The sequence below is a fragment of the Aotus nancymaae genome, unplaced genomic scaffold, assembly GCF_030222135.1.
Source record: "Aotus nancymaae isolate 86718 unplaced genomic scaffold, 86718_ANA_hifiasm-v0.15.2.pri h1tg000029l, whole genome shotgun sequence".
In the NCBI taxonomy this organism is placed as follows: Eukaryota; Metazoa; Chordata; class Mammalia; order Primates; family Aotidae; genus Aotus; species Aotus nancymaae.
Genome location: NW_026988442.1, coordinates 67011571 through 67034709, shown reverse-complemented (window position 1 = coordinate 67034709; position 23139 = coordinate 67011571).

Genomic DNA, 23139 nt, shown 5'->3' with positions numbered 1-23139 from the left:
AAAACACATTCACTCCATGAGCTAGTTTCAGTCCACAACAGCTGTACAGGTGCAAATCTCTCATTAACTCTTAAATAGTAGCGAAATAAACAATGGCTTTTCTCTTAGTTTCTTTAAGGGAGTATACTTCAAAGCTGCCTTGGAATTACTCTCCTCCACAACGAAGCTTCAAAGGATGGAGGTTTATTAGAACTGAGCTATATTATGCAATGATATGCTTGTCCCAGGAATGTATAGCTTATGTGTGTGTTACAGTTTAAAAGTTTCTTTCTATGCTCACAGATTTAGTGGTAAATTACCAGTCTCACAAAAGTGTTTCTGAAGAGGCAGAAAAGAAAGGAAGACTCAGCAAGGGTCCCCAGCGGGGCCCAGGTGCCTGGTTACATGCCCCTGAACTCAACGTGTCATGGTGTCATCCTCCTCACCTCCCTCTTCCTGCTCGCAAAGAGAGTGTCCACGCTGAGCTTTTACCAGTATGATGAGTCAATGGTTTATTTTTAGGCAGCCAATGGCATTTCCTTGCATATTGGTAATTAGACAAAAGCAAAGTCATTTTCAAAATTAATTTTTTACCCATATTGAACACAGGTGAGAGGGTTGACCTCAGGACCTTAATTTGCACTCAAGGGGAGAAAAAAAGCTTTGTCATTTGAAGAGTATGATTATTCAAACAGAACTGACCTTGTACCAGGTATTGTTCTAGAGGCTCACAAAAGTTAACTTATTTAATCTTATCATCACTTCTTGACGAAACTATTGATAATCTAGTTTTACAGATGAGTAGGCCACTGTGTGCTGTTATCTTTGTTATAATAAAAAATGAGAACCCTAATCAGAGTATTTCCTGAAAGGGCAAATTGAGAGTCTGGATTCAGAGGCTTTACTGCCTGTGTTCAAATTCTTGCTTTAGCAGTTACTCCGTACGACTGTATCATAATAGCAATAATGTTGGACAACCCTTTCTCTCAGGGTCCTCAGTTGTTATTTTATAACCTTATTTTGGCCAAAGAATTGGCCCTACCTAATATGACTGTTGTGATGACTGGATAAATTAGTGTTTGTATAATGCTTAGAACAGTGCCTGGTACTCAGAATGTGCCATGTAAGTTTTAGCTATTGTGTCATCATCACCATCCTTATTCAAGATGTTAGGTTGACATTAAACACTTGATGTAAATTAGTCTTTTCTGATTATCTTCTATGTCTGGGACTGTATGTTTTGAAAAAAGTTAATGTCCAAACAAAACAATTCATTTGTTTTTATTTCACACTTTATTAATCAGACACATATATAGTTGCCAATCAGAGACTCTGATCAGCATGAGGTAATAAGAGTTTTCATATGAAATTGATAAGATCTTGCCCCAAAGCAAAGTAATTTGACATTCTAGCTTTAGCAGCCTTATTATTGGTGAATGTGTTATTCCCTTAGGCCTTCTGAAATAATGAAACTGGTTAATAGAACCCCTCATTACAGCCTTCCATGGGTCCCCATGGGCCCATGCTGCTATGATAGGTAAACCTGAGCCAAAATATCTCTTCAGTGGGCAGCTGGAGAGGCAAAGCCATAAAAGTCATAAAATATGTCTCTTGACTACCCTTCCCCATGCTATTTTTTTAAAGGGTAGTCTGTGTTAAAACATTTTCAACAAAGACCCACATAATAGAGGCATGCCATTGATTTCCCAATGAACAGTATAGATAGTTCTGAGAAATTTGATGGAAGAATCCAAGTGTGCATGAGGTACCTCCATTGTAATGATTGTCATAGTTTTCATGTGTTTCCTCACCAGAAATCTTTTTGTTGAGACGATTGTTTTCTTATCTTGCAAATAAGTTTTAGAATAAATATATCTGAATAAAAGGGGAAAAATGGGTCAAGTGACAAGGGGAAATAATAGGTAAAGTATAACATCTGTTAGGACGGGGATATTTTATATTGGATATCTAGTGTAGATACTAGATATCCAGTGCTTACAATTGCAACAACTACTTGGTTACCCGGAATATTTCATTTGGGTTTCTACAAAGTAATTCTATATTGGGTGTGGTTATAGAAGGTAAATTTTAGCTGGGCCAATGGATATTCCATACTTCTTCTTGTAAGCTTCAAGGGAATATGGCTAGTAATTTGAGATTACTCAAGGGCATTTTTGTGTGCAGTTTTAGGGGAAGTTGGTACATTAATGGTTCCTCTACACTTCATTACTAGTTTTAGTATCACACTGAATGGAATTAAGTCAGTTAGATTTATAAACTCTCTAAACAGAGAGAAAGAAGCCTAAGGAAGGGGGCCTAGGAAAAACAGTATACTTGCAGAAGTAAATGTCCTACAGAGACAAATTAAGTTTTAAGAAATAGTTTTTTTCAGAATAGTAGATATTAGAAGCTTGCATAGATTTATGAATATGTTTAAACATTAAGAAGTTTTTTTGGCAGAATGAATTGATTCATTCCATCTAGGACTATATTATTGTTGAAGTGAACTGTGTTTTCATTACATTCATTAGTTACATAGTTAGTTTTATTTTGTAAAATTTAAAACAATTAGTATTTGGAGAGCAATGGAGGAAAGAAAACGCAGAGAACTGAATATCAAGATACATGCATTCTGCAAAAAGAAGCAACTTTGCATCTGTCTATCCTTTAGCCAAGTCCTCTCTCTCTTTATTTCTAAGAGTAAGCTCCCTATGTCTCCATTCCTCAACTGTAGACTGAGAGAGATGGACTGAATCAGAAAATCAAGTGACTGGCAGGTAGGCTTATATCCCTCTCCCTCCCTCTACCCTGGTCATGACAGGCGGCAATCACGGATCACAGACTCTCCCTGCTGAGCCCAGTGTGAGGCCTCCAAATTCCCAATGAAGTGACCCAAGCAGCCTTCCTGTGGTCCTCATCACTCAAACTGAAATTGAAATGATACACGTTGACTAGCCCCTAGATAGTCTCTAAAATTCATATGTTCTAAATATTCCCACTTTGTGGTGATAGCTAGGTTTAATTGGGCAGATGTGTAGATAAACAGATAATTCATATTATGGTAAGTGTAGCATAAATGTTGGTGTCTTTATATTGCCTTCAATGACTGCATTCCTAGGAGGAATGCTTTCTAGTAGGAAAATTTTGACATCCTTCCACATGTGTTGATGTATTTACGACGTTTTTAGAACTGCTGAACCTGTTGTTTTCTTTTTGTCATTTGGCCTTTTGTCCAAAATAACCTCAAAATGCTTTCTGCTAGTTTATACCCAGTCTATGTTCTTCTAGTTTGATCCAAAAATCGTGTTTCCAATGTTCTCTTCAATAGCGCTTTATCTCTTGAGCCCCGTTCTTTCCCTGAAGACTTGTTCTAGTTTTGTTAAAAAAAATTGAAATTACACGTTTCTAAGGAGTGCATATCTGTCTCTATTCCTTTCTGGGCTCTGTTTCATTGGAAAGTTTTTGAAATTGCAGTTTGTTCCCAACTATGGGCCACATTTGGTTCCTGTGCATTATTAGTCCTGTGTCAGTGTAGGCAATAGTTACCCAGGGCTTTCTAATGTGAACAGAAGCCTTTTTAAAATCATAAAATTATATTTAGCTCATGAAATGTCACTGATAAATGTATAACCTATTGAATTATCTAAAATGATAGCAATTTCTTAAGCATATATTGAGTTTAGCACCACTCCTTGCAATCATCCCTTTTAAATAGAGGAGCAGATGGGGAAAACCAACTAATCCACTTCTCCTTCTCCTTTTTCTTCTTCTTTTTCTTTTTTTTTCCAGACAGAGTCCTGCTCTGTTGCCCAGGCTAGAGTGCAGTGGCACGATCTTGGCTCATTGCAGCCTCTGCCTCTCAGATTCAAGCGATTCTCGTGATTCTCATGTGTCAGCCTCCTAAGTAGCTGGGATTACAGGTGTGAGCTACCATGCCCACTCCCCAACTTCTGGTATACCTTTGAATAACACTTTACATTTTGTGGGGTGCTTTTCTGTTCCAATTACCAGTGTTAAGAAAATGTGGTCTTGTGAATATGATTATGAGGTAGAACTTGGTAGACAGATTTCGGCTCTTCTCTGATTCTATCTCTGTGCCTTGAGTAACAATGACCAGTGGCCACGATCAGGGTTTCAACTCTGTAAAACAGGTATGATGTTGCTAATTTTGTTTGTGTGTGTGGTAAAAATCAGGATTACATGAGGCTGTTTGCCTTAAACTTTTTACAAAAAGAAAGCCATAAGTATCATGCAAGGAGCTACTGGTGATGATCATCTAGGATGTTCGTTTCTCAACCCCATGTGCCCTGACTAACAAAGAAATAATGAACTTGTCCTTGAGCCAAGGGAATGGCTGGATGATGGCCAAGGATTTGGGTTGAATCCCCAGTGGTGTTTGACATTTGTGTTAATCAGTTGGGTTTCTTGTCACCTAGAGTAATGTTAAGTTGGATTTGTATTGTTCAGCACAATGAAACAAGCAAACATTTTCAAAATGTTGAACATTTAGCAAACTAACAGTTACAGGTCTTCATATCCAAAGGCAATGAGACATTGTTATATGATTAAAAATAAACAGAATTTACATTGACAATAAATATATACTTTAACTCATGGAAAATGTGAGTAAATAGATTAGCAGTAATTAACACATAGTACTTTAAATAATATTTTAATTGCTTTAAAAGCTAATTTTTCCATTGCGCATTTACAGTGGGTCAGCCAGGGCATTAATCAACCAGGTTCTGGATGGCTATCAGTTTTGATAAAAATCAGGTCAAAATGCTTGCTGGTACAGTTTCCTCTTTGAGAAATGTTCTTGTGACTATTCTCAGGAAGATTAAAAAAGAACAAAAAAACTTTTATAATAAACAAAATAGCAATATAACTTTATATGGAACCTTTATTTTCAAGGGATCCCAGAATGCTTATAAACTGTTATTCAAACCATGTACAGGAACCACTGAAGCACAACCACATTTTGGAACCAGAAGAGGAGCTGAAATATCAGTTGGAGAGGACACTACTGCTCTAAAAGGGGTGTGGTCTGCATGACCTAATAGGGCTTTTCTGGCTCTGGTTTCTGCATGGATGTGTGGGCAGAAATGCCTCTGCTTTAGAGCTGCACAGGGCTAGGCTGTATTGCTGCAGAAGATGAAAAGTGAAGGAGAATATAATAGTGGAAAGAGGAGGCATGGAATACAGACTGTTGATGTTCCAGTCACCAAATGGCAGTGACTACAGAATAGTCAACAGTGGTTTAGGCTCCTTGGCCGTGGGGAAGAACAACTCTGGTTCACGTGCTATTGGAGCCAATTTCTCTTACGGAAATTTTTGCAGGAAAAATGTAATGCCTGTAGTAACAGATTAGTTCTCACATAGAACCCTAGACTGCTAGAGAGGATGGAGCTTAGAGACTATTCAGTCAAAAACCTTTATTTTGTCTTTGAGTAAACTGGAACCCTCTGAAGGAAGGTAGTGAGAGCTACCTTAGATCAGTATCAGAATCTTCTAATTAAAAAAGACCTTAGTGAGTCACTAGTTACATCTCCTTTGCAATGTAGAATGAATTCTAAAATCTTTCTAAAAATTCTTTCAGCAATTCCATTGACTAAGAGAGAATTACGCCCTCAAAGAGAAACCTGTCTTATTGTTGGAGGTCTCATTAGGAGAATGTCCCTTAGGAACATTCCTCAGAATATTTATTCTTTCATTGCTTTAATACGCATTTATTGAGTGCCAGTTATTTGCCAGGAATTAAGCAAGGCATTGAAACACAAAGGAGGACAATAATAAAACAATAGCACCTAGCATTTATTGGCATCACATACATGTCAGTTAGTAGGTGCTTTACATATATTAATTCATTTATTCCTACAAGAAACCTATCAAGTGGAAACTATTACTTTTCCCGTTACGGGTGAGGAAGACAGCACAAGTAACTTGCCAAAGAGAAGCAGTTAATAAAGTGGCAGAGCAAGGGTTTAAAGCAGTCATGATGGTGCTGCAGCCCATGCACTTAACCACTATATCATGCTGCTCTCTGATTCACCAGCTAACCAAATAAGTAAATGACACAATAACTGATTATTATTGTTATAGTGATGAAGTAAATAAGCAAGGTTCTGTAAGAGGCTTCATGGAGGACCCTCATTAAACCACAGTGCTCAAAAAGGATGCTTTGAAGGAAGGGAAGAGTCCAAGAAATCAGTCATGAGAACTCTGTATAGAGGGAGTAACAAGTGCCAAAGCTTCCCCAATGAGGGTGGGGAAGAATCTGGTGGGTTTTGGAGCTCAAACTTTCTTCCTCTAACGTTCACCAATTTAATCTTTCCCTACATAGAGTAAATTGAGTTCCCCTGTTGTTTGCATTTGTTTTGTAGATAAGTTAGGCTTTTTTTAAAGAGTATTATTTAAACCATTGATCACTAATTTCATAAGTAAACCTTTACCTGTAATAAAGCTTTTGTTAAGACTATTAGTTTCATCTTTAATCTCTGCTTCTTTTATTTTCTATAATCTCAATTGATGCTTTTCTCTTTTAAATAATCATATTTGTTAAAAATTATCATCACTGATTCTTGGAAAATTAAGGAAAAGAATGAAAATGTGTTTAGTGTTTACTATGTGAAAGCATCATGGACAGCATTCTAATACTTTATCTTATTTAATTCTCACACTTAAGTAAGTTGTATCACTAAATCATTTTACACATGGAGGCCCTGAGGCTCAGGGATCTTAAATTTACCTGAGGCCACCCAACTGGTTAGTAGCTAACTCAAGATTTGAAAAATTTAGTCTGGGTGCAATGGCTTACGCCTGTAATCCCAGCACTTTGGGAGGCCAAGGCGGGCAGATTACCAGGTCAACAGACTGAGACCGTCCTGGCCAACTTGGTGAAACCCCATCTTTACTAAAAATACACAGATTAGCTGGGCATGGTGGCGTACACCTGTAGTACCAACTACTTGGGAGGCTGAGGCAGGAGAATTGCTTGAACCCGGGAGGTGGAGGTTGCAGTGAATTGAGATTGTGCCACTGCACTTCAGCCTGGGTGACAGAGCAAGACTCTGTCCACCCCCCACCAAAAAAAAAAGAAAAATTTGTCTGCTTGATTCCAAAAATTGTTCAATACTTTCTATCTATAACTCACCTGAGACTGTGTATAATCTTACCTATGGCAGTGGTTTCCTAAAACGGGGCAGAAATCCTCAGTGCAGTTGAGGGTCTGAGGAAGAGGCACAATTCTTTTCTCAAGGGCAATGCATAAGGAAAATGGAGAATAAAAGTTTGAAAAGGCACCACCCTTTCCACAATTCCTGTCTCTCTTTTTCCAGTTGAAAATCACTGAATGCTACCACACTTCCTTATGATACTCAGTGTTTAAGCATTTAGAACAGTAACAGCAAAAATTATATAGCTGCGAATATTAATTGAGGCCCTCCTGTGTGTCCAGTGTGTTGGTTTTATTCAATTTTTCCAGAAATCCTATGCCAGATGTTATTATATTCCTTAATTTACCAATAAAGAAACTAAAGCACATAGGAGTTGGTCCAATTTTATGGTGCCTTCTTTTTCTCCCCTTATCTATCTGTCCCCATCTCTGATCTTAGGATATGTCCTACAATTGATGGCACTTTATAATCTCAGTCATAGCATAGTTGCCATTGCCTATAAATGCATGCACTTGATCATAGGTGATTCCAACATTTTACTTCAATTGTGTTATACATGTATTGTTAGAACTATGTAGACTGAGTATAATTGCCTTTTAAAATATTTTTCTAATTGTTTCAAAATTTTGTTGACTCCTTGTGATCAAAAAAATGTAAAATCAAAACTTAACAGAATAAATCTCTAATAATTTGGTTAAAAATATCACCTAGAGCCAATGGTGTAGTACTCCGAGAAATGAAACACTGTCTTCTTGTTCTTATTGGCACATGGAATGACATTGTGTTAAAGAAATCAAAGTGATAAGCAAGCATCACGTTATCATTTAATTAGCATTGCTTTTACTTCCTTACAAGTACATCAAATAAACCTCAATGTTAGGATCGATGACATCTTATATCTGATGAAATATGATGAACAACTTGACTAAATAAACATAAAAGATAAGTGGTAATGCCTACAATCACAAGACGTGTGAAGGGTACACCAAGAGTTTAAACCTTGGTGATTCATGTCTCAGGCCCCTGATTACTGAACTATTCTGCCTTTTAGAAGAACAGTGAGAATTTTTTTCTATCACACATATCAACGATGGGCCAACTTATAAGAATTATGAAAAATAAAAATATATCCTGCATTACACCTAGACAAATACTATATAACTTAGAATATGGCATAATAAAAATACACATTTTATCAGAGTTGATTATGGTCCCAGAATAACATAATGTGCTTTCAAATAGTAATATTGATTTGACTTAATTGTTAGTATTTAAGGACAGTGGTTTAAGATGGTAGCCATTCAAAAACAAAACAATGTGTCCATTCTACATGCTAGGTTCCCCTAACATTGTATTTCTTTTCCTAAAGGGATGAAACTAGTGGTCCAACAAGTAGACATACCTAGATTTGGCACATAAAAAGTAAGTCAAAATGCTCTATTATCTTATAATAAGAACAAAGAATAATAAAACTACTTAAGGAAGAGATAAAGAATTTTATGATGGAGGACTATCCTTGAAATTAAATATTTCCCTATGCAAGTTGACATTTAAAATGTATGACATAAGAGAGATAAGAAGAAATTGTGTGAAACATAACCTTAAATATTTTGGATCACATTTTCGTGAATTATACAGCATTTGGCACAAGTTTTAGGAAACAGAAACACTCTGGGGTAATGATGAGTATTTGCACACACTTTATGTGAACATGTATGCACACTAACATGGTTATATTTATGATATGATGCACCAGATATACAGAATATGTCTATGTAAAATTGTTTTATATGTAATATTTCCATCCTGGGACTAAATGTTGGCTCTTTAAAATTTGTTTTTCTGTGTGCTTCTATGCCGAACTTACTGAATATAGTTGTTGGATAGCACAAATATGGGCACTCAAAAATGTCCTTTGGGAAGTCACCCTAGAGCATCCTTAGAAATGGTGTGTTGTAGTCGGGACAGAACAAAGAAGCAAAAAGAAATAAGGTGAAACTATGTTATCATTGGCTACCCTTTAAACATATGAAAAACTCTCGGAAGAGATAACATACTGTAGGCAAAAGCTCTGTGTGGGCACAGGGTGTGCACGATGACCTAATGGGCCTTTTGCATCTCTAATTCCTGTGATACTGCAGATGGAAGAGATGGAGCTGTTAATTGCTTATAACGTAACAGATATGTAAAGATATATATATATATATATATATTTTTTTTTTTTTCTCTCTCTCTCTCTTTCTCTCCTTTCTCCCTGCTTCCCTGGAGTTCAGCTGAGAATCTCTTTAAGCAAACAAAAATTGTGAGAAACTAAGAGAAGTCAGAGACTGGCCTGCTTTTTAGAGACGGAATGTGGAAAGTATGAAGATGCTAATTTGACTGCAAAGGTTGGAAAGCAAAGGGGCCTGAGTCGTTTATACTACAGGCAGTAGTTAAAAAGGGGGAAAAGAAAAGCCTTGAAAAAATGAGTGTAACCCTGGGCTTTGATACAATTGGCCTTTCGGCCCCCACTTGAGATTTGCACATCCCCAAGGGAAGCTGTGGTTTGGAATAAGATCGCACATTTAATTTCACTCAGAGAACTTATTGGACTTGGCACCAAAAGAAAGAATTTGAAGTATATTTTTTGTCATGATTAGTGGCCCCCTCACCACAACATTTGATTATTTTGGAAAGGGAAAAGTTAAATCCTTGTAAAGTTGTGATTTACAATTTGCAAGCATCCAGGTAGGGAGTTTGACTTCTGCCAGCTTGATCATGGGATCCACATTTGATTCTAGCTCATTGATGTGAGAAAACAAAACAGTTCTGTGTGGGGAAATAGAGTTGGGAAATGTATCCCTTGATTATCCTGGGAGATTTTCTCTCCATGCTACATCTTCTCTCAGTCACGATGATTTTGGTCTCCTCTGGAACTCATAGCAAGAGACTGGCATGCGTCTGGTTTACTTTTCGTTTCTAATCTGCAGATTAGATGGTATTTTTATCATGTGATTCCTTTGCCCTCACAGTTATGTAAATCTTGAGGCAAAGGAGTTAAAAGGAGTTTCTAATTTTATACCTGAAAATGCTTTCACTGGATGTTTTTTCTCAAACTTTATAATTAAGATTGAGGATCTTGTGGGTATTTTAATACGTACTCAAATATGTCCAAACAGCCAGAGGGGAAGTGAATGACCAACTGGGTAGGCTGATGAATATTTTCCTGGTAGATGCACAACTTTCCTCACAACTGTGATGCTTTATCCTTTGACATTAGGAATGCTGTTTGCAGAAGTAACATTCCTTTGAACACTCAGCTTTCTGAAATGGTGTCCCACCACAAGACTGGAGAAGGGTGAGTTTGAGCTCAATGCTGGACTAACAGCCAGGCAAATTAGATTCTGTCCTAATGTCTAACATGGAAGTATGGTCAGTCAGGTCTTGAAATAAATCTTGAAGTAGACTTAAAAATAATGTTCCATCTCTTCTACTACTTGTGAAATTTTTTGGTTTATTTCTAGTTGAATTTGGGCTTGTTGGAAAACTGTCTTGAGTATTTGGGCAGTGAGTTCTCACCACGCTTCCTAAGTGAAAGCAGTTTGCTGAATATGTCGATATAGCAATGTTAGTGGTATTGTTGGCAGAGGGAAAATGCTTTCTTCTCTCATCCTGGACTTGAGCAGGAGATAAAGATAAATTCAAAAGTTTCATTGGTACTTTATAAGTACTAAACTTGTCCCGATTTGAGCATGGTGGTCAGGCATGGGTGATTGATGACAAAGAGCCTGGGTTCCAGTCCCAGCTGGTGGTGGGAACTTGCAAATGATTGATCTTCCCTAAGCCTCAGTTTTCTCACGTGTAAGATGGAGTAAGTACTTCATTTAGTTGTTGAGGGGATGGAAAAAGTTAATGTGTGTGTGTATATATATATATATATATATATATATATATATATATATAGTTTTTGTTTATTTTATTACATTTTAGGTTTGGGGGTACATGTGAAGAACATGCAAGATTGTTGTATAGGTACATACATGGCAATGTGGTTTGCTACCTTCCTCCTGATCACCTAAATCTGGCATTTCTCCCCATGTTATCCCTCCCCAAGTCTCCACCCCCTGCTGTCCCTCCCCTAATTCCCCCTCACTGACCTCAGTGTGTGATGCTTCCCTCCTTGTGTCCATATGTGCTTATTGTTCAACACCTGCCTATGAGTGAGAACATGCAGTGTTTGATTTTCTGTTCTTGTGTCAGTTTGCTGAGAATGATGGTTTCCAGGTTCATCCATGTCTCTGCAAAGGACACTGTCCAGTCTATCATCGATGGGCATATGGGTTGGTTCCAAGTCTTTGCTATTGTAAACAGTGCTGCAATGAACATTCGTGTGCATGTGTCCTTATAAGAGAACAATTTATAATCTTTTGGATATATACCCAGTAATTGGATTGCTGGGTCAAATGGAATTTCTATTTCTAGGTCCTTGAGGAATTGCCACACTGTCTTCCACAATTGTTAAACTAATTTACACTCCCACCAACAGTGTAAAAGTGTTCCTATTTCTCCACATCCTCTCCAGCATCTGTTGTCTCCAGATTTTTTAATGATCACCATTCTAACTGGCATAAGATGGTATCTCAAGGTAGTTTTGATTTGCATTTCTCTAATGGCCAGTGATGATGAGCATTTTTCATATGTTTGTTGGCCTCATGTATGTCTTCTTTTGTAAAGTATCTGTTCATATCCTTTGCCCACTTCTGAATGGGCTTGTTTTTTTCTTGGAAATCTGTTTTAGTTCTTTGTAGATTCTGGATATCAGCCCTTTGTCAGATGGGTAGATTGCAAACATTTTTTCCCATTCTGTTGGTTGCCAATTCACTCTAATGATTGTTTCTTTTGCTGTGCAGAAGCTCTGGAGTTTAATTAGGTCCCATTTGTCTATTTTGGCTTTTGTTGCCAATGCTTTTGGTGTTTTAGTCATGAAGTCCTTGCCTATGCCTATGTCCTGAATGGTTTTGCCTAGATTTTCTTCTAGGGTTTTTATGATGTTAGGTCTTATGTTTAAGTGTTTAATCCATCTGGAGTTAATTTTAGTGTAAGGTGTCAGGAAGGGGTCCAGTTTCTGCTTTCTGCACATAGCTAGCCAGTTTTCCCAACACCATTCATTAAACAGGGAATCCTTTCCCCATTGCTTGTTTTTGTGAGGTTTGTCAAAGATCAAATAGTTGTAGATGTGTGACGTTATTTCTGAGGCCTCTGTTCTGCTCCATTGGTCTATATCTCTGTTTTGGTACCAGTACCATGCTGTTTTGATTACTGTAGCCTTGCAATATAGTTTGAAGTCAGGTAGTGTGATGCCTCTAGCTTTGTTCTTTTTGCTTAGAATTGACTTGGCTATATGGGCTCTCTTTTGGTTCTATATGAAGTTTAAGGTGTTTTTTTCCCAGTTCTGTGAAGAAGGTCATTGGTAGCTTGATGGGGATAGCATTGAATCTGTAAATTACTTTGGGCAGTATGGCAATTTTCATGATATTGATTCTTCCTAACCATGAGCATGGAATGTATCTCTCTCTGTTTGTGTCCTCTCTTATCTCATTGAGCAGTGGTTTGTAGTTCTCCTTGAAGAAGTCCTTTACATTCTTTGTTAGTTGTATTCCTAGTTATTTTACTGTATTTGTAGCAATTGTGAATGGCAGTTCGTTCTTGATTTGGCTCTCTTTAAGTCTGTTATTGGTGTATAGGAATACTTGTGATTTCTGCACATTGATTTTGTATCCTGAGAGTTTGCTGAAGTTGATTATCAGTTTCAGGAGATTTTGGGCTGAGATGATGGGGTCTTCTAAATATACAATCATGTTGTCTGCAAATAGAGACAATTTGACTTCTTCCTTTCCTAATTGAATACCCTTTATTTCTTTTTCTTGCCTGATTGCTCTGGCTAGAACTTCCAGTACTATATTGAATAGGAATGGTGAGAGAGGGCATCCTTGTCTATTGCCAGATTTCAAAGGGAATGCTTCCAGTTTTTGCCCACTCAGTATGATATTGTCTGTGGGTTTGTCGTAAATAGCTTTTATTATTTTGAGATACATTTCATCAATACCTAGTTTATTGAGAGTTTTTAGCATAAAGGGCTGTTGAATTTTGTCGAAGGCCTTCTCTGCATCTATTGAGATAATCATGTGGTTTTTGTCTTTGGTTCTGTTTATATGGTGAATTACGTTTATAGACTTGCGTATGTTGAACCAGGCTTGCATCCTCGGGATGAAGCCTACTTGATCGTGATGTAAATATATTATTAATAGTCTATAATGATTGACATGTAGTGCAAATTCAGTGAGTGTTAGCTATTATTGCTGTTTGGTATTGACCTCACTAGCAGCATATTTCCTGGTTATCTGTTCTGGTAAATTTAGATTTATTTTCTTTGTGGAGGTGAAATAATGAAATCAGCATTCTCTTTCCACTCTCTATGACTTAATGACAATAAATCGAGAAGAGTTTTCTTATTCAACCCTATCTTTGCAAAGCTATTAAAAAATCTGAATTAAAAACCAGTTAATTCTGTATTAATGAGATCTCTTTAAATTGACAGTGATAAAAAATAACCTCAATCTCTCTTTCATATTTTCTTATGTTTCCAGGAATTCTGTCCTGTGGACTTTTTCCTGCCCTTGCCATGTTTCCCCTCCCCTTGCCTGTTATCCTGTCTCTCTCTCTCTCTCTCTCTCTCTCTCTCTCTCTCTCTCTCACATACACACACATACACACACACACACACACATTTTTAAATCTCTTTCCCTCCCTTTTCCAGGATTTACTTTCCTGTATAATGGATTCATTTTGAACAAGCTGCCTCCACATGATGGCAAATATGACCCTGAATATCTGCAATGGATATACATTAGCAGGTTAGCACTGTGCCCTGTTTTTCTCTACAGGTACTCTTCTTTATAATGGAATAACTGTTTTTCAGTGAATATCTTTATTACTTTTTGATCTTTATTTCTTCTAAAAAAAAAATGGGACACGTGCAGAATGTGTGGGTATACATGTGTCATGGTGGTTTGCTGCACCTAACCTCCTGAACTGTCTTCTAAATTCCCTCTCTTATGCCCCAACAGACCCTTCTGTGTGTTATTACCCTCTCTGTGTCCATGTGTTCTCAATGTTCAACTCCCACTTCTGAGTAAGAACATGCTGTGTTTGGTTTTCTGTTTCTGTGTTAGTTTGCTGAGGATAATGGCTTCCAGCTTCATCCATGTCCCTGCAAAAGATATGATCTTATTCCTTTTTATGGCTGCATGGTATTCCATGGTGTATATGTACCACATTTTCTTGATCCAGTCTATCATTGATGGGTATTTGGGTTAGTTCCATGTCTTTGCTATTGTAAATAGTGCTACAATAAATATACATATGCATGTGTCTTTATAGTAGAATAATTTATAATCCTTTGGGTAATGGGATTGCTGAGTCAAACAGTATTTTAGATTCTAGATCCTTGAGGAATCACCATACTGTCTTCCACAACGGTTGAACTAATTTACATTCTATATGGGAATAATTTTGTAATGCACTTGCCTAAAATAATGTGACCTTCCTGTATCCTATAAAAATATTTACCCCTTCCAAAGGAGATATAAAGAAAAATATTGCCCTGTTACTGCATCTCAGGTGTATCTTTAGGATCTTTGAGAGGTATGTAATTGCCTTTAGTTTGATTCTGATGTGGAAATTCTATGGTCCACTCACTGAATGCTTAATGGTATTTTCAAGTACCCTCTCCATAGATGATGGAGCAGGAAGGAGAGGATAAATTTATTAAAACTATCATTTAGAGAAAGAGAGAGAGGGAAACAACTTACAGTAGTGGGAGTTCTTGGCATATACCATATTCTTTTGGACTGGATAGCAGGACTGCTCCCTTCTGGTAGTAGACCGTGTCCAAGGTCCCCCAGTCTGGCTGCCCTAAGATCTTCTCTCTGAAAGATGTCTCTTGTCCATTGTGTCACAGCCTCATCTGAGAGGGACAAAGATCCTTGTGCCATGACAAAGTGGCTTCAACAGCTCATGTCATCCTCACAGGGGCCAGTAACCAGGGGACTGACTCAAGGGTTGACAATTCCCAGCTCTTTATTTGCCAGTTTTGAGTTTATTTGATAAACACCTTTAAAGACCTAAGGAGTCTTCCTGTCTGTTTTTTTTTTTAACTTTAAGAAATTCTACATATTATTGATTCTAAGATGCACATTTTTTTTTCAATTTCTTTTTTATTCCAGTAGGTTTTTAGGGAGAAGGTGGTGTTTGGTTGTATGCATAAGTTCTTTGGTGGTGATTTCTGAGATTTTGGTGCACCCCACCCAAGCAGTATACACTGTACTCAATGTGTAGTCTTTGATTTCTCACCCACCTCCCAGCCTTTGTCCTGAGTCCTCAAAGTCCACTGTATGACATGTACATTTTCTTTTCACCTGTTAACATTTCTGAACTTGGCAAGTGTGTTACAATCAGTAGTGGCTTAGATAGGAAAAAATAAGGTAGTTCCTAAATTCAGTGAATGCTGGTGTCAAGGGCTAGATTCTAGACCCTGGTCTAGAGGTATCTTCTTTCAGTAAGAGCCTTGGCATTTTGCTCACACCTTCCCTATCACCTGTGTTCCCAATGAATGCACTAAAAAGGCAAAACTACTTGTATAAAATTCACTGTTTAGAGTGGTTAAGAAGAGGGTGGGGCATGATAGACAGAGTCAAACACATTAACGTACCCATGTATTACCTTTATGATATTTTACATTTGACTGTTTACTGTAGTAAGTATGTTTGATACTCATCAATATCATTTACATTAGTATTGTATCATCTAGGATATTTACTACATTCTCTTTCAGAACATCTCTTGATACTGCTCACAAAGATACAATGGAGCTTGTATTCAATTCACTTGGGTATGATAGAACCTGACATTTGAAATGTTTCCATATGCTAGTAAATTCACCAGTGCTGTCTCTCTTTATTTATAATCTCTGCAGAATTATTATCATTTCTGGTTTTTTTAGTGTGTGCATTTGTTTTTGTTTCCTTTTAGTTAATTAACATCAGCAAAATCCATACAGCCTTCTAAAGATACAGTCTATTCTCAGATGACTGTTAGATTTAGTATATCTCCAAAGTGCAGAGTTTAGACTTGTTTCTGACAAAGGCAACATCACATCAGTCTTTTCTTCATCCAGCCCTCTTGGTTCTGTTTCTATTTACTGTGCCCACCTCCTTTCTGGTCTGCACTTCAGTAACTCAGTACCTTTCCATTCCTTAAAACAATCTCTTTCAGAACCCTCATCAAGAAGTAGGCCTGGCACTCGTTACTGTTACTTTGGTATGGATTAATGTCAAGTCTGGTTGTTCTTTCATTTTACACTGAGACATTTAAGAAGACTATTTCTCACTGAGCAGGCTGAAGGAGTAGACTTCACCCTTTTCTCTGGAAGTATGTCAGTGAAAATACTACTCACACTGATTAAAAATAAAGTTGAGCTTAGAAGATGGGTTAGGGAAGGTCTAGATCAGTGTTTATCAAGCTTAATCATAAAAATTATCTGGAGCATTAAAAAAATGTAGCTTCCTGGGCCCAGTTCCAGTCTCATTGGGTCAGCCTCTCAGGAGTAAGGTCTTGAGAATGGTATTTTTAATGAGCTCCCCAGGCAGTTCTTGTGACTAGGCAAGTTATTATAAAATAAGCCAATAACAGGAGAGGATATAAACATAAGAGAACACAGTGGATGCCACAAGATACCACATGACATGCAAAAGGGCAGACCTTCGATCTATGTTTTTCAAGTACATATGTAGTTGGAATAATCACTGAAATTGTATTGCTTCTCTTAGAATTTGTCTTTCCTATATTGTAAAACTTTAATATAGCCAAGAGGTAGAAGGTTGCATGCTGTTTGAAACCAGGGAGAATAAATAAGACTAAATCCCACAAGCTACAAATACAGACAGAGATTCTATGGAATCCAGATACGCTGCTGCATCCAGATACATAAACAGTTCATTGACCTTGTTTTTCTCCTGCATGGTTACTTGACTTCAAATTTAGCGTTTCTTTGCTTTCTTCATTTACATTGATCTTTCTAATATGAAGTTATTCCACAAGTGTTTTTATTACTTTAGGGAAGGGCACTTTTATAGGTAAAATGATGAATATCATAATCTTTAATAACTTTGTACTATTTAATATTTCTGTATTTAGGAACTGAATTAAAAGTGTTCCAACATCAATTTTTAAATTAAATCACCACCTACCCAGGTGATACTGAAATGTTTAAAATGTATTTCTCTACATAATTTAGACAGTGCTGAGTTGCAAATATCTTGGCAGAAGGATAAAACTAGGATAATCAAAGGTGTTGACAAAAGATGTATTCTAAAGTATGATGGTCCCTTTTTAAGCGAAACTTTTTTATAGCAAGTATTCATCCCACTTGTCATTCATTCAACATTTCTAGTGTAATTATTTAATTTATGTTTTTTAAATATACAGTATGCCGGCTTAGGTACATAAATTTTATATTCCATTTAGTCTCTGGTTTATAAAACTGTGGCCAGTTACTAGTGGCATTTCTATTAGCCCAAAAAAAGAGACCAAGCTGCTCAGGGTCTGAGATCATCCGTCCTATGGCTTTCCAGATCTCCTCGTGTAAGGATTTGTGAACCAGCAAAGAGAAAGAGTTAAGCCTATTCTCCTACTTGGCAGAAACTTTGTAGTTTAAAATTACATACTGACTCTGGTGTAGAGACACAAGAAATTATAGAGCAGACACTGTCCAGGACAACGTATAATTTAAAATGTACTAAGGAATGTATGCCGCATGGCAAAGTAAGTGAAGTGCTTCTTCAAATATAAGTGTTTTGCATAGAAAGGCAGTAATTATCCACTCCTAGGGAAATGTTTGCATTCATTCTAAATCAATATTTACTATTCATTTCTTGTGTTCAACAAAACAGGGATTTAACTTTTTAAAAAAATTTTAATGAAGCACTAAGACTACAATAATTCTACAATGTAATTGTCTTGATATGAAATATTGCTAAATGGTGTTGCTATTTCGAGAAAGAGCAGTGTGAAATGGAAGGGTATCCCTATTTGTGAAATGTTACTTTGGGAACATTCAATTCAAACTCAGCCAAGCAGGGCGACTCACCCGTTTTCAAAGATAACTTAAGCTGTCTCCTTGGTAAGGCCCTAAACTAGGTTCATTTAGATGAGTCTGCCTTTATATTTTTTCTTTTTCCTCCTAACACATTCCTTCCTCATAATGATTCTGTTTCAATTCAACTGCTGCCTTTTGGGGGGTGTATGTATGAGAGAAAAATTCTTCTATAAATTAGAACTTTTTTTTCCTACAAAAAGAAAAGATTTCTTGCTTCCTTCCCCTTCAAATTCCCCCTGATTTTTTAGTTCAAAAGGACCTCAAAGAAAATGTCGGTGGAAAAAATAAGAAAATAGGGTATATGAATACTGTATTCTAAGATGAGACTGAAGGTCTCCAGCACATTTTTATTTATGGAGCTTATGATCTGATCATTCTATGACTTTTCCTTAGAAAATGACTATAATTTTTTATTATGGAGTCCAAAAAAGAACTGGACAATATAACAATATGTTATATTACAACATGAATACTCCTTTTCTTGGCCACAGAAACAAAAACGGCTTTGCCCCTGAGTTTCAGTCAGGACAGAGTCCATCATGCACACTATTACATTACCAAATGTTACATAAATGCTCGTTTCTATGAGCAAATATTTCTGCCTTCTATGTGTAATTTTGAACTCATTGTTTTCTGTTCTTTTTTCCTTTGCTTTTGCATTTTCCTTCTTTTGCGGGTGGGTAAGGTCAAGGAAGCACCTCTTTAAAAATCTCACCATTCCCATGAGGTTTTTCAGATTTTATATTGATCGTCTATTTGATATTACAGTTTAATACAAATTATATTTTTAGATTCACAAATTCTATAGTGTCTCAATGTTAAAATGAGAATGAGAGTAGAGAAGGAGCCAAAAGTAAATGGTATACCTTTACAATTTTATCACATAGTTGTGGCTCCTCTGACTTTAAAATATTTGTAGAACAGCAGTGCAGATACGTCTGTACTAACACTCCCTCTCTTCGCCTTCCTGCCATTCATAATTCATGTGAGCTCTCTGAGTGAATTACTCTTTGGTATGCACTCTGGGGACAAATAATATCATTTATGTATTGTGATTGCTACTCTATTTTATCTTCCTTTTTATTGACAAGAAACAAGGGTGTTGCTTGTAGTTATAAAAGTAAATTGGGTGCAGAAATTGTCCTTCTCCTTCTGAGAGAGGCACCTTCTTTCTGCAGGAAGTGCTATTGTAAACTATGCTGTTATAAATGGTGTGTTAGTTCTCAAGATATTCCTGTCTCAATGTATGAAGCACAAAGTGTTCCTTTAGCATTCAGTGGAGAGCCAATGGAAAAGCAGGCTGTTAAGGACACGTTCCTGAAGTCTGGAAAATCAATGGGACACTAAAAAGGGAGCTGAAGTGGACCGGAAGGAACCTCTTGAGGGTCATTTAAAGAACCAGAAACTGATTATGAACAGAGCTTTTACCCAAGGAACTGGAGGGGGCCAGCAAACCCATTCTACTGCACTCCAGTTAAATATCTAATAGTTGAGATGTTTTCTGCACAGCCCATAAAGGATAATGAGGAAGGCTTTGATAGCCTTAAAGAAAGTCGCTCTGTGGCCTCTTACAAAAACATGATCTGAGTATAAGCGGCAAATGCTTGCAGATCTCAAAATAAAGAGGGGCAGTACCAGCTAGGTAAGCCAGTTACCTTGTTGATTTCATAGGAAAGGAGTCCTAATAGAACTTTGTACCTGAGGAAAAATGAAGTAAGGAATGTCAGTGTGTAAAATCTGAGCTCTTATTTACTTAAGTGGAGACCTTCTAGATACCTTGATATTATCTATAGTTTTACCTCTACATGGTGACTATTTGATGTAGGTCAAATTAAGTATTAACCTGTATTCTTTATTTTATTGTATTGTGTTTTTAGGGGGTGAAGAATTATCCCTTATATTAATTGGGGTTAAATTATTTTTATATTAGCCCTCTCAAATTGCGATCAATTGAGTTATTCTTCTGTAATTCTTATCTTTACCCTCTAGTTTCAGCAAAGATAGCCTTCATGAATAATTTTTTAAAAAGAAGAACATTTGTGTTGACATATTTATATTATTTGATAATGGAAAAAAACAATTTTGTTAACTGTTCTTTTTATGATGACTTTGCTACTTTTAGCAAAAGTCAATTAAAAAGAGAAATCCTAACAGCCTCTCCCAAGGCACTGAAGACACTTGCACTGACCTTGTATTCACTCTTTCAGAATGAAACAACATTGAATAAGAGAGTAGTTGAATACTTCTATTCAGGGGTATAGTTTGTTACATTGTTAATAGGCTGGTCTACCAAGAATGAAGCAATGCTTTCTCCTGGACTCCAGGCAAGAATTGATGAATCAGTCAATTACTTAACAGACATTGCACACCTTCTTGGCATGGCATCCCAACAACTATTGAGAGTTAGCTGAAGCAAGATAGCTGCAAACAGAATGGAGAATGATCAGTGCTCCAAGACTCTCCTTATTTAACTCACACTTGGCCAAATTTTACTGCACTGTAGTTGTTTGTCTGAAAATGTGGCCTTCCGTTAAGAATCAAATAATTATTATACTCTTTGAATAGATGATGTGAGAAAGAAAAGGACTCGGGAAATGCAAGGAGTATCCTCAACTAATCATGGAAAGCCTAGTGCTTACATTTACATGAGGGCACAGGCTGTGATTCCCTCTTTATCCTAGTGCTGCAATTCTGGAAGACTGACACATATATGGCAGAGAGGAGTGCTAAACCAAACCTGATCATCGCTTACACCTGGATGTGTTTCCGTTTCCAGTGGGGTCCAGTGCAGTATCATTTATGGTTAGGTGTCTCGTCTTATAATAATTACTTCACTGTCTATGTCAGCACTTCTCAAACTTTTTGCTTTCAGGATCCTGTCACACTAAAAAGTTATCAAGAACATGCAATAATTACGTGTTATAGCTGTCAATATTACCCTACCAGAAATTAAAACTGACATTTTAACATTTATTTATTAATATGTTCTCAAAGTATTTATTCCATGTTAACATAAATACAGTTTTATTTGATTAAAAAATAACCACATTTTTCCTGCCAAAAATATTTAGTGAGAAGAGTAGCACTGTTTTTGCTGTTTTACAATGAGATTTTAGTAAATCTCATTAATTGCCTGGGTTCTTATATCTGCTTCTTCGTTTGATTTGTTGTCATATCAAATAGTATGTCGCCTCTGGAAAAACCTCCTTTGTACACCCATGAGAAAATGAGGGTGAAAAAAAAAACAAAATTATCTTAAATATTACTGTGCAAATCGTTTTGATCCTGCAGAATCTCCACAATGCTAATTTTATAAAACATTGAATCCATATGACTATCTATGTTACCTGACACTTAATAGGTACTTTCATGTACACCCCTGTGATTATGGAGAACGTTCTCTCACCCTGGATCTCTTCTCAGGACCACTTCACCTTGCCTTCAAAGAAGTTTAAGGAAGAAAAGGAAAAGATAATAAAAGTGAAAAAAATAGATTTGTGGGATCCTTATAAGGAACAAAATTACATTTTTGGGACTCTGGATTTCTGTAATCCTTCTGAAGTAGCCAACCTTAGTGGGTTCTAAAATGATTTCAAAAACATATTAATTTCAAAGAAAATAGGGTATTGAAAGTGTGTTGTGTGGGAGGAACCCAGTAGGAGATAATCTGAATCGTGGGGGAGGTTCCCCCATACTGTTTTCATGGTAGTGAATAAGTCTCATAAGATCTGATGGTTTTATCAGGGGTTTCTGCTTTTTCATCTTCCTCATTTTCTCTTGCTGCCGCCATATAAGAAGTGCCTTCTGCCTCCCACCATGATTCTGAAGCCTCCTCAGCCATATGGATTGGTAAGTCCAATTAAGCCTCTTTTTCTTCCCAGTCTTGGGTATGTCTAATCAACACATATAGAGCCTGCTGCTGTTTTATTATCTGATCAGCGATGCAATATAGCACAGCTCAGTAACGTAAGTGCCAAAATTTTCAGATAGGTATAACTATCTGAGAATAGTTAATTAATCTGTTCAAAGTATTATAAGCCTTGAAAAAGCAATAGAAGTGTTTTCACAGTTTGAAATTGTGTTTTTGATAATGCAATGTAATAGTTCTCATCTCTTTGTTTACCTAATGCTTATTGGTCATATACTATGTGGTATGGAAAAAACTATAAGGAGATATGGCCTCTGCCTTCAAATATCTTACAGTCTAGTGAAATCTACCAGTAAAACAAAACAGTTAATAATACAGAGTAATAAATGTTAGGGAGACCAAGATGACTTAGGAATCCATAAGAGAGGACATGGCCCAGTCTTGTAGGAAGAGTGAGGCTTCCTGGAAAAAGCAAAGGTACCTTAAGAATGAATGGAATTGGTCTGGTTGGAATTCATATGGAATTGAAGATTCAATGCTATCCCTATCAAGCTACCAATGACTTTCTTCACAGAATTGGAAAAAAACCACCTTAAACTTCAGATGGAACCAAAAAAGAGCCCTCATAGCTAAGATAATCCTAAGGAAAAAAAAAACAAAAAAAAAAAACTGGAGGCATCACGCTACCTGACTTCAAACTATATTACAAGGCTACTGTAATCAAAACAGCATGGTACTGGTACCAGAGATATGGACCAATGGAACAGAACAGAGACCTCAGAAAGAACACCACACAACTTCAACCATCTGATCTTTGACAAACGTGACAAAAACAAGCAATGGGGAAAGTATTCCCTATTTAATGAATGGTGTTGGGAAAACTGGCTAACCATATGCAGAAAGCTAAAACTGGATCCCTTCCT